A 14,408-nucleotide genomic window follows, 5' to 3' on the forward strand; every position below is an offset into this window, starting at 1 on the left:
GCACCACACACACACGCACACGCACACACACACACATGCACACGCACACACACACACGCACACACACACACGCACACACACACGCACACACGCACACGCACACACACACGTACACACGCACGCAGGCCACGCTCACACATATTTTCTTCATTACCTCCCCTAACACTGTCTTTCTTCCATCTTGAGTTCAATGTTGTTTTTTGTCTCTTTGCAACCCTCCCCCTCCACTTCCCCTCAATTTATTCCAGCTGTGAAAACCTTTTTCCCATCTCCTCTGTCACCCCGGCAGATAGGTGAGTGGCAGGCAGAGGAGTCCACTCCGCAGCCACCGTTGGTAATTGATGCCAGATGTCGAGCTGGCCCCTGGCCCAGCCCCAGGCAGGGCTCCCGCGCCGCCTCCTGCATCTGGGTGTGAAAGGCGAGCCGCAGCCCAGCCTGAGTTCTCAGGGGGCTATGGAGCCAGCTCAGGGGATGCCCGGTGGGACAGGCTGGGACCGTGGGCTGCCACAGGGAGGAGGCTGGGAGCAGAGGGTAGGGGGTGGAGGAAGACGTAGGCCACTGACTACACCTTGGTTGGGATGAGCGAAGCCAGGACTGTCCAGGGGCAAGACGTGAGAGCAGCTCCCCTCGGCCCCTTGTCAGCCTTTCTATTTCCTGGGGATGAAAAGTTTGTTGTTCCTGCTCTTTACAAATATGTGTAAATTGGGAAAAAGCCAATTAGGAAACTCTAGAATTCTTCAGGATTCTTCTACTACCCTTGGAACTGAAACTAGTAAATATTTCTGGAGCATTTTAGGTGCTTTCTCAGTCATTGACCACACTCTCATCCTCTCATTTCGTTTTCACAACAATCCTGTGAAGTGGGGCCCATAATTGTCCCCATTTTACAGATGCAACAAAAGATGCCTGGAACATCTAATAGGCCCAGCTAGGAAGTAGTAAAGAATCCACCTGCAATGCGGGAGACCCAAATTCCATCCTAGGATTGGGAAGATCCCCTGGAGAAGGGAATGGCTACTTGCTCCAATATTTTTGCCTGAGAACCCTACGGACAGAGGAGCCTGGAGGGCTACAGTCCATAGGGTCACAAAGAGTCGGACACGGCTAAGCAACTAACACTTTCATTTTTCAGGAAGTGGTGGTACCAGGATTTGAGCCCAGACAGTCTGACTCCAGAAACCACATTAGGCTCTCTTGAAAGACTTTAAAATCTTCAAAGGTCAGAGATAGAAGGAACCTGATCTAAACCCTTTTTAAAGGAGGAATGGAGGTCCAGAGAGGAGAGGTGACTTGCTCAAGGAGGCACAGGGAGCTGGATCCTGAGCAGGATTGAATCTCAGTGCTCCTGTCCCTGTTCAGAGCCCTTAGTTCTGACTCGGGTTTGCACACCCTTGGCCAAGAGCCAGGCTTCCTGGAGGAGGTGCCTTTTGTAGGACTTGGAACAAGACAAGGATCAAAAACTGGCAGATAGGCAGAAGGAAACACTTTCAGTGCACAGCCTTCTGTTCAAAGGTGGGGCTGGCAGACAGCATTAACTGTGTCCAACTGCCAGGCACTGTGGTCACAACGGGGACTTAGAGACAAACTCTGCCCTCAAAAAAAAGAGAGAGAGGAAAAAATAAAAGCAGGGCACGTGGGATAGGGAGGACCACGGTGGGCAGCAGTAGATTCGTGGTAAGGTGATGTTTGGACAGACCTCAGATGAGGGAAGGAGCCATGTGGATATCCGGGTAAGAGTGTTTCAGGCAGAGGAATAGCACGTGCAAAGGACCTGAGGCAAGAGTGTGCACTCTCCCTCCCAGAGTGCAGGGAGCGAGGAAGGCATGTCAGAGAAGGGAAGGGGGCGGGCCGCACAGGGCCCCATGGTTACTGGAAGGGCTTTTACTCCAGTGCAGTGCCAGCCGTGGGGAGTGCTGAGCAGAAGGGTGACACGGGCCCAGAAACACAGCAGTGGAGGTGCCGAGAAGTCATCAGATTCTGGATGTATTTTGAAATCACAGCCTAAAAGTTGGGTGCGAGAGATCAGAGAAAGAAAGCAGTCAAGGATAACTCCAGTTTTTTTTTGGCCTGAGCAACTGGCCAGACAGAGTCTTCTGAGACGGGAAGATGCTTGAAGGAGTAGATCTAGGGGCAGTTCAGGAATTTGCTTCTGAACCCTCTGCATTTGAGGTGTCTGCTATCAGACCACAATGATTCATACCGGAGACCAAAGCAACAGGGCAATCAGTAAAATGGACCATCTTTATTCAAAATTATGCCATTTTATTCATCATGGATGTTTTAGCATTGCTTTTGACTTTTAAAAATTTACATCAAAATATTTATCTTGATTACTGAGGTGTAGGGCCCCCGCTTAAATTTGTATCCTATTCTGGACCCTGCCTGTTACAGATATTCACGTGGAATGCAGGCTTGGGCTGCCCCCTCACCTGATTCCCACACTCTCTCTGTCCAGAGTGAGCCATGGTCCTCCCAACAGGATCCATGGCAGGCATGTGACCTTAAGAGTAGCCACATGCAGCCAGGAGGTGGTCCTGATGGGGACCACAGCCAGGGTAGGCAAGGAGAAGGTCTGTTTGGATGTGTAGCTGGCTGACCTAGAAGCAGCCAGAAGGGTGTGCGTCCATCAGCTCACCGCACCCCACCCGGGGCCCCCGTGATGGATGGCATCTGTCTTCTGCTTTATTAAACTCACGCCGCTCAGTTCAGCCCTGGATTTGCAAACGGCTTAATAAGCATTTGGAAGGGATCGGGGGAGGGAGGCTGGGATTTCAGGGGGTTACCAAGACCCAGACAGGAAATGGCTTGCACCCTGAGTGGGCCCCAGGAGGGAGTCAGGTGTCCGGGTGGGCCACTGGGGAGTGTTTGGTTTCACAGAAGGCACTGGGGGCACCCAGAGGAGGGGGACCACAGGCCTCTGGTGCCACCCCACCCCTGGCACTGTTGTTACCCCACACCGGTTCACAGCACCTAGAGGGCTGTTCTGGGCACTCGGGAGGGAAAAGGGTGCTGAAGTGATCAAGGGTGGTGGGGAGGGGAAGAGGCGGTCCTGACCTTTAGGAGTTCCAGCCACGGAGGACAGAGGGTTACACGAGACAGCACCACCGCCCCCCATACCATGCTCCCTTCCCACTTCTAAACATCTACAAATTCGATAGCATGTGCCCTTGGTTTAGAATCTTCGGTTCAGCCCCTGGCATGGGCACTGAGTGTGGGTACCAGGTGCCTCTACTCTCCTGAATGAGCCAGGAAGCTCCCAGGGGTGAAAGCAGGTACACGGAAGTCACCTTCTCTCTGCACAGGCAACCTGGGCCCCACTTACCCAGCCTACCCAGGCTTCGGAGCAGATTGCAGGCATCTCTTCCAGATTCCTGTCCAGTCAAGGTCACCCTGGTAGCGGGGAGCCGGCCATGGTGGGAGTATTTACACCATGGAAATTGGCAAGCACTCTTTTTTCCCTCCTGGAGAACCTCTGCCTCGCCTGCCCTTCCACCAGCAAGAACTGCAAGCCCCTTTGGTTGTATAAAAATCAGCTTCTCCTCCGGAAAAGGCAGTGGAGCTCCTTCTGGACAGTGGGGATGGGGACCATGTGTCTCTTCTTAATAAGAATGGGGATGTAGGAAGCAGTAGTGGACAGTCCCCAGCCGGCTAGGACCAAATCACGGCTCCACCATGGAACGGATTGATTGTGATTTCACAGTGGTCTCCAGTCAGGTCTTGGAGGGGCTCGTCTCAGGTTTAAATGAGATAACACTGGAAAGATTGTTTAGAACAGAGGCTGCAAATACTAAGTAGCAAATAGACATCAGTCTTTACTCTGGGTCTCAATGATGCCAAGACCTTGTCCTAATTTGAACCTTACAACCACTGTTGAGGGAGATACTGTTGTTATTACCATTCTGTAGATGGAGTGTGCCAAGCCACTTCATTTGTATCTGACTCTGTGACCCTATGGACTATAACCCGCCAGGTTTCTCTGTCCATGGGATTCTCCAGGCAAGAATACTGGAGTGGGCTGCCATGTCCTCCTCCAGGGTATCTTCCCCACCCAGGGATCCAACCCCCATCTCTTATGTCTCCTGCATTGGCAGGCGGGTTCTTTACCACTAGTGCCACCTGGGAAGTCCTCTGTAAATAGGGAAAGGGAAGCTAAGATGTTTTTGTCCCTTGCCTAAAGTCACGTCGAGGCAGAGCACAGATTAAGACCCAGGACTCTTGTGGTCCAACAGCCCAGCTCTCTCACTGCTAAGCCATCAGAACTCTCCGACATGGAAGGCAGTGGGGCCAGGAGTCTTAACTGTGGCGGAAGTGGCCCCTGGTTTTCCTTCTGTCTCCATCTTGCCACCAGCAGGAGGGATGGATCCTCCTCCTACATGACCCCCAAAGAAGCCTCCTCAGAGCTGTGTCCCCCAGCCCATCACCCCCACACCTGATGGCACCCATCAGAGACTGGGGGCTACCTTATCAAGGAAATTCACATTTCCCTCGGGCATTGTCTGTCCATGGCTTTTCCAATTCACTCCCTTTATCCAGCCCATGCTCCATCTCCACCCCATTCCTCCCAAGCTATAAAAATACCCGCTCCAGACTGGCCCTGATCCAAGACCAGGGTCAACAGAGCCAGCGCCAGGGAAGGTCAAAGGTCCAGCAGGCCCCTGTGCAAGTCTCTTCTGGGCTCCATGCTCCCCCGGCTTCTTGCCAACTTCACCTCATCTTCTCCATTTGTCATCTTCTCCTCATCCTCGTTTGCGTCTTTGGTGTCTCTGGCTTTATGTCTCCAGCCCCCCATCTTTCTACCTTTGTCCCTCTCTGGGTCTGTCTGGTGACAAGTGTGTGCCTGTTTCTCTGTCTCCTCATTCTTTGTGGATGTCTGTGTGTCTGTCTTTCTCTCTCTGTCTCTCCCCTGACCCGCATCTCTGCTCTTTTTCTCCAACACCCTGGAACGTGTGTGTCTGTGTGTGTGTAAGTGTGTAAGCACATGCTGTGTTCTTGGGCCTCGGTATCTGACCCTACCTCGATGCTTTTCCTGCCCTGCGTCTGTCTGTCTGTCTTCAGGGCTGTTTCTTGGGCTCTCTCTCCAGCAGCATCCGTTAGGGCTGCACTTTGGAGGCTCCCGGAGGAGACCCCCCACTCACCCCTCCCAAAGTTCACTGCCTTGTCAAATGGAGCTAATCTCTTACGGGAGGAAAAAGCTTCATTCAGACTTGGGGGGGGCGCGGCAGGCGGGTATGCAGGGGGAGCAGAGGGGGAAGGGGAGGTCTCCTTGGCTGCAGCCTGAAAACACCCGGCCCATAATACCCCTTTTGTTCTAGGCTGGTGGGAGGGGGTGGGCGGTGGAATGAAAGAGGGGGGATATTAAAGGAGCAGGTGAAAGACATGTGTCTTCAGCAGCCAGAGATAAGCGCTTACCCCCTTCTAATCTGACTGAGGCCTATTATCTTCCCGCCACAGTCATTACTATTAATATTAAACACCCCCCAATCCAGCTAGAAAACGACCTGAAAGGGCTGACTCTCAGCCCCAGCCAGTTCCGAGAGGGAGACCCTGCTCTGACACCGCCTGCCAGGACTTGACCACCTCCTCCCTCTCCCCAGACCCAAGTCCCCTTGAACTTCACCATGACCTCTAGCCCCCAAGAGCCCCCCTCTCCCCTCCCCTCCCCCCAACCAAAGCCAGTGGCCTCTCTGATCACCAACCCTTGCCTCTTTCTAAAAGAGCTCCCATTTCAGCTTCATTTCTAGGGGGGCTCTCTCTACCTTAGCCCTCTTCTCTGGACACCTCAGTACAACCTGAGATGGAAGACAGAAGCATGTAGAGGTTTATTCCCTGACTTTGACATCTGACAGAACTGGGTTTGCATTTCAATGCCACCATGAATAGACTGGGTGACCCTGGTTAAATAATTTAACCTTCTGAGCCTCAGTTTCTCATCTCTTAAATGGGGGCAAGGGGACTTCCCTGGCGTTCCAGTAGTGAAGACTCTGTGCTCCCAAAGCAAGGGGCACAGGTTTGATCCCTGGTCAAGGAACTAAGATCCCCCATGCCTCATGATGTGGAAAAAAATAATTAATTAATTGAATTGAATGGGGGCAAGTTACAATCTCTGTGACCCAGGGTTGTCTTGGGAATTATGTGAAAGAACAACGGAAGAGCTCTAATATATGCCCAATACATTTTAGTGGCTCAGTAAGCAGAGAAGGAAATGGCAACCCACTCCAGTGTTCTTGCCTGGAGAATCCCAGGGACGAGGGAGCCTGGTGGGCTGCTGTCCATGGGGTCGCACAGAGTCGGACACGACTGAAGCGATTTAGCAGCAGCAAGCAGTGATGGTAACTCAGTCCTTGGACAAAAAGCAACCCAAGGCAGCAGGTCCATCCATTCATTCCTTCATTTAGCCATCAAAGAGTCAGTGGGTCCTTACTCCATGCCAGCTTCTGTGTTGAGCACTGAAGGGAGGTACAGGGATGGAGAAAACAATTCCTCTCTCTTAGAATTCACAAGTCATATAAACAGGTAAACGCATCACTGCAGTGCTCAGCTATGTGAACCACAAGAGAAGTTAGTACAAGGAGCTTTGGGAACGTGGGTCAGTGAATTCCCCCTTGGAGGGTGATGTTTTGTCTACACTAGTAAAGGATTAATTGCCTATTCAGTATCTACCAGGTGGCAAAGCCAGTTATCACTGCACTCATGTCTATGATTATAGCTCCCTGGAGGAGACAGCCACAAGGCTTCTGCCAGGAGCAGCAGGAGGTTAGCTCAGGGCCTTGAGTGGGACTTCCTTCTCTGCTCTCATGGCCCTAGATTGCCAGAGGGAAGGACAGAAGTAAGAGCTGACATTCACAAAGTGTCTTCCCTTCAAGCCAGACATGGGGCTGCTGCTGCTGCTGCTAAGTCTCTTCAGTCATGTCCGACTCTGCGACCCCATAGATGGCAGCCCACCAGGCTCCCCCGTCCCTGGGATTCTCCAGGCAAGAACACTGGAGTGGGTTGCCACTTCCTTCTCCAATGCATGAAAGTGAAAAGTGAAAGCAAAGTCATTCAGTCGTGTCCGACTCTTAGCGACCCCAAGGACTGAAGCCTACCAGGCTCCTCCATCCATGGGATTTTCCAGGCTAGGTGTTTCATTATTAGGTCATTTACTTCTAATGGTAACCCTTCCCCCAAGCAGGCAGCGATGTACCCATTTTACAGGGAAGCAAACAGACTCACTAGGAAAATGACAGAGCAAGATTTTAAATCACATCTCTCTGTCTCCAAGATCCACGTGAAACTCAAATTTCCTACCCCATTTCCATCCTATCTCCATCCTTAATATCACAGAAGCTTGAAAAAATGAGTAGGAGGGGGTTAGGTAAGGAAAACAGCCTGCTACAAGCCCCCCATTTTTTGATATCTTCTGTTTTATCTTAGAAGTCTATATGAACTTTAAATTTTATTCCAGATCATAGCTATGTGTGTTATAAATAAAAATCATGCTTAAAATGTCATAAAAGCTTTTCCCCCCAAATCGTGAAGCTCCAAGAACACGTGCTAAGTCTATTCTGTTCCTTCCTCTGTCCCTTGTACTGGGGGCATCTGTTGTTTGTGTCTGCCTGGTAGCCTCGTCCACGTTGGTGACTGCACCTCTTTCCTTCACAAAAGGCCTGCTTCCCCAATCCATGGGGCTGCCAGTCATAATTCCCCACCCCTCCTGACTTAGGGTGGGCATGTGCCAGGTCTAGCCAATCACTGCACACCATTTTCCCAGAAGTGGGCACATGACCCAAGCTAGGCCAATAGACGTCCTCCCCTAGGATTTTATGGACAGAGGGTGTTGAGAGTGACAGATGTTCTCTTTTCTTTGAGATGTGAATATGAAATTGTTGCCATGGTCTTTTACTGACCTCTCCCTGTCCTCTAACAGAGGAGAAGCCCTGACCTCCCTTTTTTCCCCATCCCCGGTGGGGGGGGGGGGGGGCGGACGGGGAAAAAGAGACTCTCACACAACAAACAACACAGCCAAGATATGGATGAACTCAAAAAAGAAAGAGAGAAAGTTGATGGTATCTTTATGTGGCTTGGGACTGTCTAAATTGGGGCCCCCATTGCCACCCCACATGTTTGTACGTGTACATACACCACTCCAGCCCTTCCTGCTCATGCTTATTTATGTCGATGAATCCTTGCCTTCTGCTTAAACTCGTCGGAGGTGGGTTTCCATCATTTGTTCCCAAAGAAATACCTTCTGTAACATTCAGTCCTACTTAATTCCTCACAGCTCACCAGCATTTGCAGGCACGAGAAAGAGCAAGGGGCCCAGCAGACTTCGGGGGGCACCCTCCATTCATACATAGAAGTTACCTTCTTGAGAACCTCTTGAGAACCCTCCCTCCCAGTTTTGTGCTGGAAAGGACCATAAGCAGAGGGCTGACAGGGCATCTATCGCAACAAGAAAGCTCTCAGGATGTCCCTGGTGTTCCTGTGGCTAAGCCTCTGCCCTCCCAGTGCAGGGGGCCCGGGTTCAATCCCTGGTCGAGGAACTAGATCCCACATGCCCCAGCTGAAAGAACCCACATTCCACAGGTTGCAACAAAGATCAAAGATCCCACGTGCCACAACTAACACCCAGTACAGCCAAATAAATAAATAATTTTTTTAAAAAAGCTTTCTGCTATCTTCAAGAAAGACCGGCTCAGCCTCTTGCCCTAAAAACATATCCCAAGAGCCCCTACTCCAAGTCTTTTCAGCTGTAAGTCAAGGCTGGTTCACCTTGCCCTGCCCCAGTGGAAGTGAACAGTGGTCAATTTTTCCTCCCCTTTTCTCTTCCTTCAGAGGCTCAACCCAATCTTCTCTTAACTCTTCTTTCCCCCTTGTTTGTATAGGTTCATGTATGTTGTGTGTACTGTGTACTGGCTAAGAGTCCAGACTCTAAAGAGAGTGCCTGAATCTAATCTTGGCTGTTACTTACTAGCTATGTGACTTTGGGCAAGTTGCTTACCTTCTCTGGGCCTCAACTGCTTCATCTTCAGAATGGTTATGATTGTATGAATTAATGTATGTAAAGTGCTCAACCCATTCCTGGCACACAGTAAGTGCTCAATAAATATTAGCTGTTGTTATTATACATTCAAGTCTCATGTGTGTGTATGTGTGTTTTCAGCCTCTCCCATCTGACTGGGAGTTAGTTCCCCAATAGCAGAACAGCAGAAGGTATGCCTTGTTCATCTTTGAAGACCTAGAATTTCAAAGTACTTGGCTTAGAGAAGAAACTAAAAAAAAAAAAAAAAAGTTGACTGAATGGTGAACGGATGAAGATCGGCTGGCTGAATACCTTGAGAATCCGAATTCTCATTCCTGTTCTTAGGTCTTTCTATAATCGTGGGATGGGCAGTCATCAGTTCTCCCCACTCCTGCCCCCAGCAGGGAAGCTTTGGCAGGTAGAAGGGGTCTTGCAGCAGAGAAATAACAGTGGCAAGCTCAGCTCTTCCCTGTGTCCGGCCCTTGCCAGTGTCCAGAGGATGTCACAACACCACACCATGCTCTGAGGCAGACAGAGTGAAGGTCATCCTTAGCCCATTTTACTGATGAGTAGACTGAGGTTTAGAACAGTTGTGTGACTTTCCCAAGGACAGACATTGGGACCCAGCTGAGGCCAGAGCCCGGTCACCAGACTTGGCTAGATCTCACTTCTGTCAACCACCTGACCAGATGTTCCCTCCTTGTTCCCTCCTTGTTCCCTCCTTAGCTGGGAGAAAAAGGGGAAAAACGAAACAGGGCTGGGGCCATGCAGCATCTACCACACCATCGTGGTCCCCTGTGATCTAGGTAAGAACGGGGCAGGGGGGGATCCCAAAAGTGGAAGACTCTGAATTCATCTTCCACACATCTTGATGTTTGTAAAGCCCAGAGGGAGGGTGACAGAGAGGAAGGGGAAGCCCAGAGTCCAGGAGTGACAGTGAGTGGAGCACACAATAGCCCATTGTACCCCTCCCTGTCCCCCTCCTCCTCCCCCACACAAAGCACACAGCATCCTGTTTACCTGCCTCCGGGACCTGGCTTCATCTCAGGTGCCACTCCAACTCGGCCCACGCACAGGCACTGCCAAACCCTCTGCCCACGAGCCTGGTTTGGCAGCAGCACACCCCCTAGTCTTTTGTCCTACCCGCTTCCAACAGAGACGCCTCCTCCGAGCTCAGGGCACAGTACATGGCCTGCAGTAGGCTCTCTGGAAATGGTTCCTGACAATAACGAGTCAGTTCCTTGGGGACACTAATAACCTCCAGGCACATGGGCCTCCATGACAGGCTCCTCCTAGCCTCAGAGGTGGGAAATGGCATTGTGGAGGAGCTGGGTGGGGGGCTGAGCATCAGCAAGCTTAGAAAAGGCTTCCTTTCCTGCCCCCCTTCCCCAAGCCTGGGATTCTGGGGGGGGAGGCAGCGTGGGAAGACAGAGCCTGCCAGTCTCTGGGGACAGAAGACCCATATTAGGCACTCTCTTGGTCCAGCTGGGATGCTAATGCCCCACTCTCTCAGAAGTCAGAGGTCAAAGGTCAGGGTACCACCCAAGCCAGGAGGGACAGAGCCCCAGCCAGGAGGACAGGTGGAGAGGCCTGGCTTCTTGGGCCCAGATTCTGTTTGGGGATCAAAAAGCTGGGTGGAGTTGGGAGGAGGAAACCTAGAGAAGAAATCAGTTCATCCACACACTCTCTAGGTCTCAGGACTACGGCAGAGGAAGAGAAAGAGAGAGAGAAAAAGAAGAGAGCCAGACTTCCCTGGCGGTCCAGTGGTTAAGAATCCAACTGCCAGTGCAGAGGACATGGGTTCAAATTCTGGTCCAGGAAGATTCCACATGCTGCGGGGCAACTAAGCCCGTGTGCCACAGCTACTGAGCCTGCACTCTAGAGCCACAGCAAGGGAAGTCATCACAACAAGAAGCCCACACACCACAACTAGAGAAAGCCCGTGCAGCAAGGAAGACCCAACGCAGCCAAAAGTTAATTAAAGCAATTTTTTAAAAACGAGAAGCAGAGGAGGCCCAAGAGGAAGAAGAAGGGAGAAAGAGGGGATATCACAGAGAAAAGCCAAGAGGCAGGCGAGAAATGGAGGCGTAGAAACCACACCGTCAGATGAAAGGGGCAGCTTCCAGAAAAGACGAGAAGGCACCCCCAGCTCAAAGGAGAAGCAGAGTTGCAAAGCTGCTTGAGAACATTCACCCATTTTACCCCCGAGGAGTCTGAGTCCCAGAGAGGGGACATGTCTTACACCAGGACATGTAGCAAGTGAGGTCTCAGCTCAAATCAGAGTCACAAAATAGTGACTCTAGGCCAAAAAGATATTTCTTGACTTTCTGCTGAGCAGGGAAAGAGAGCTTCAGAGGGTCCTCCTCTGAGCGGCTTCCAGAGACATGAGAGCAAGAAAAACAGCAATTATGGCTCACCCAGTCCGTGGCCAGGTATCAGAGGGAGGAGAGGGCACATCCAAGTCTACCATCCAACTGCGCACAGCATTGTCCACCTGCGGTCACTTGAGCCAAGAGTTGACAGGTTTTCTATTTACTCTGTGTACCCAGCATACTGTGCCGGTTCGTTAGGCAGGAGGGAGAGGCTGCAGGGAGGATGGTAGGGAGGCTACAAGGTGTCCATCCATATCCCCTGGAAGAAAGAAAACTAAAGTGGACATTCACTCAGACCTCACCATATGCCAGCTGCTTACTCTGCGTTATCCCACTGGATCCTCCCAAAACAATTGCTGCTGTTAGTCCCACTTTACAGATGATGAAACCAAGGCTCAAAGAAGCTAAGAAGTCCTAGATCCCACAGGTGGTGTGGCGGAGCAGGAAGCTGAACCACCCACCTGGCTTCTGACCGCTTGCTGATAACCACTAGGTGTACTACCCCTAGGCTGAGCTGCAAGAACAAATGCAATGAGGCCTCCCCACCAGCCAGGGTCCATCATACCCTCCTTCCAGCCCACCATGGGTGAGTCAGTCTCTCCACTGGGCACACCCTGAATCTTTTATAAATGTCTTACTTGGGCTCTTAGTTTTTTCTGCCTTGTCTTAGAATTGACTGTTGGCATGTCCGTTTCTCTGGCAAGTTTAAAGACACAAATGGTCTTCCGTCATCTCCAGATAGCTGGCTTTACCCCTGGTGGCTCAGGCGGTAAATTATCCACCTGGAATGCAGGAGACCTGGGTTCGATCCCTGGGTTGGGAAGATCCCCTGGAGAAGGGCTTGGCAACCCACTCCAGTATTCTTGCCTGGAGAATCCCATGGACAGAGGAGCCTGACAGGCTACAACCCACGGGGTCGCAGAGTTAGACACGACTGAGCAACTAAGCACACACGCATCTCCAGATCCCCGGGGCTTAGCATGTGCTCAGTGACTGCTTTTTGAATGAAGACAGTTGAATATCCTCTTCGGAACAGAAAACAGGGCCCAGTAGAGGCTTCAGCCCCCAGGGGCAAGGATCATCCTGCAGCTCCATACCCTGACACTAGCACATTGCCTGGCCTACAGTAGGTGTTCTTAGATGCCTACTGGAATGATAGAGTCCATACGCAGGATACTTTTGTGGGCCCTGGAGGGCAGGGTCAGGAGGTGGGATTACATCCAGATAAGGGCCAGAACTAAGTCTGAGGCCCTGCCAGGCCACCATGAGAGCCTGCAGAAGACTGGAATTCAGGGTTCTGGGGGCCTCTTTCAGGAGTGCAGGCTGTTCCTGGGGGCTCTGCCAGGACACAGGAGCTGGAGGCCAGGGTGGGCTGAGTGAAGAACAGTGGGCCGGCTGTACTGGGGCACATGCTCCAGGCTCTGCTGTTTGCAGATCCCTGAGGACAGTCCCCTAAGCCTATAACCTTCACTGCTCCCTTGCACAGCTGTCCCCAGCAACAGGGGAAGGGAACAGCAAATGGCTGTGCCCTGGGCTCCGAAGTCTAGGAGAGGAGGCTTAGAGACTAAGAGACAGACAGAGAGGGATGAGGAGAGACCCACTGAGGCCTTTGGGGGTGGGCGGTAAAGAAGGTTCCTGAGGAGGGAAGTCTGCGCTCCCGGCCAGTCCCTGGCACCAGCCCCACTGGGCCAGGGTCCCAGGGATTTATTGACTAATCCTCAAATGATACACTCTCCCTGATTCATTCTCCCTCCCGCTTCTCTCCCCAAATCCTAAAGTCTCCAAATGCTGCTGGCCCTGGGCCTCCACCTCGGAGCCTCCAGTCTCCATTAGAGGCCCCTGCCACCCAAGCACCAGGGGCCTCCCTCTGCTGTGCTGTCCCGGCCTGAGGGTCGAGATGCCAGACAGGAGGCTGGCAGCACCTAGCCAACCCGAGGAGCAACCGGTGAGCAAGCAGGGGTGACCGCCTGGAGCCTGCTGGCGTTGGTGCCAGCTGCTGGCATTGATACGCCAGTCTGAAGGGGGAGGCAGCTAGCTGGTTGGTAGGGGTGTGTCACCAAGGAAGTGGATGTCAGGGTGCTGGACCCAGGGGGCAGAAGAAGGTCAGAGTGGAGTTTTTCACTGACCCGAGTGGGCAGTCATAAAGGGAATTCATAAAAAGTTTCTTTCTTCTTAAATGGTCTTTCTTCCCTATCCGAGGGCCGGCGGGCGCGGGGAGGGAGCAAAGACCGGCGGGGGTGGGGCAGGCCCTCCACAAGTGACACTTAATTCCCGGTCTGGACAGGGCCGGCGCTTGAAAGCAGCTAAATTAGCAAAACAGAAGTCAACTGTCGATTGCTTCATTGGAGGATTAAGTGTGATAAATGGGGGGTTTGTTCGCTCCCAGCTCCAGATGTTGTGTCTAAGAGAGGGTTTTTTCTAATTTTTTTCTTTTTTCTTTTTTTTTTTTACATTCTTGGCCTAGGGCCCATATATATTTTGGATACTACTGGGAGTATATAATATCATTGGAAAATGATGCGGTCTGCTAACCTTTTAAATAACATTTCCTCCCTCCTCTATTTTCTAATAGTTTGTTTTTCTTTCCATGTTTGCCTTTTATTGGGGGAAATTTTTTTTGGAAATTAATGAGGCTCAAGTTTGGAGACCAAAATAAAAAAATGGGGGGGGAGTGTGAGAGGTGGAGGGGTGTGGAATGGGGCTGGGGTGCAGTGGGGAGAGCTGCTCTTTGTATCTTTTTAAACTCTCCTGGTTTGATTTTTTTTTTTTTTTTAATGTTCTCGGCGGAGGCCGCCGGTGGCCCTGCGGCGGGGCTGCGTGGTGGCGCGCGCGGGCAGGGCGCCCGGGACTCTCCGCCGCGCCCGGCGCCCGCTCGCTGTGCCCGGGGCCGCGGGGCTACGCGCCGCGGGCCTCCGGGAAGAACCTGCCTTTCCCCCAGCAGCCGGGCCCGACGTGAGAGGAGGTGGGGGTGGGGGCGCCTCCTTCCTGAGAGAAACCTACGGAATCCGGCAGGAATTCGGGCCTCCCAGATTTAA

The sequence above is a fragment of the Capricornis sumatraensis genome, chromosome 22 (genome assembly GCF_032405125.1).
Source record: "Capricornis sumatraensis isolate serow.1 chromosome 22, serow.2, whole genome shotgun sequence".
Lineage (NCBI taxonomy): Eukaryota > Metazoa > Chordata > Mammalia > Artiodactyla > Bovidae > Capricornis > Capricornis sumatraensis.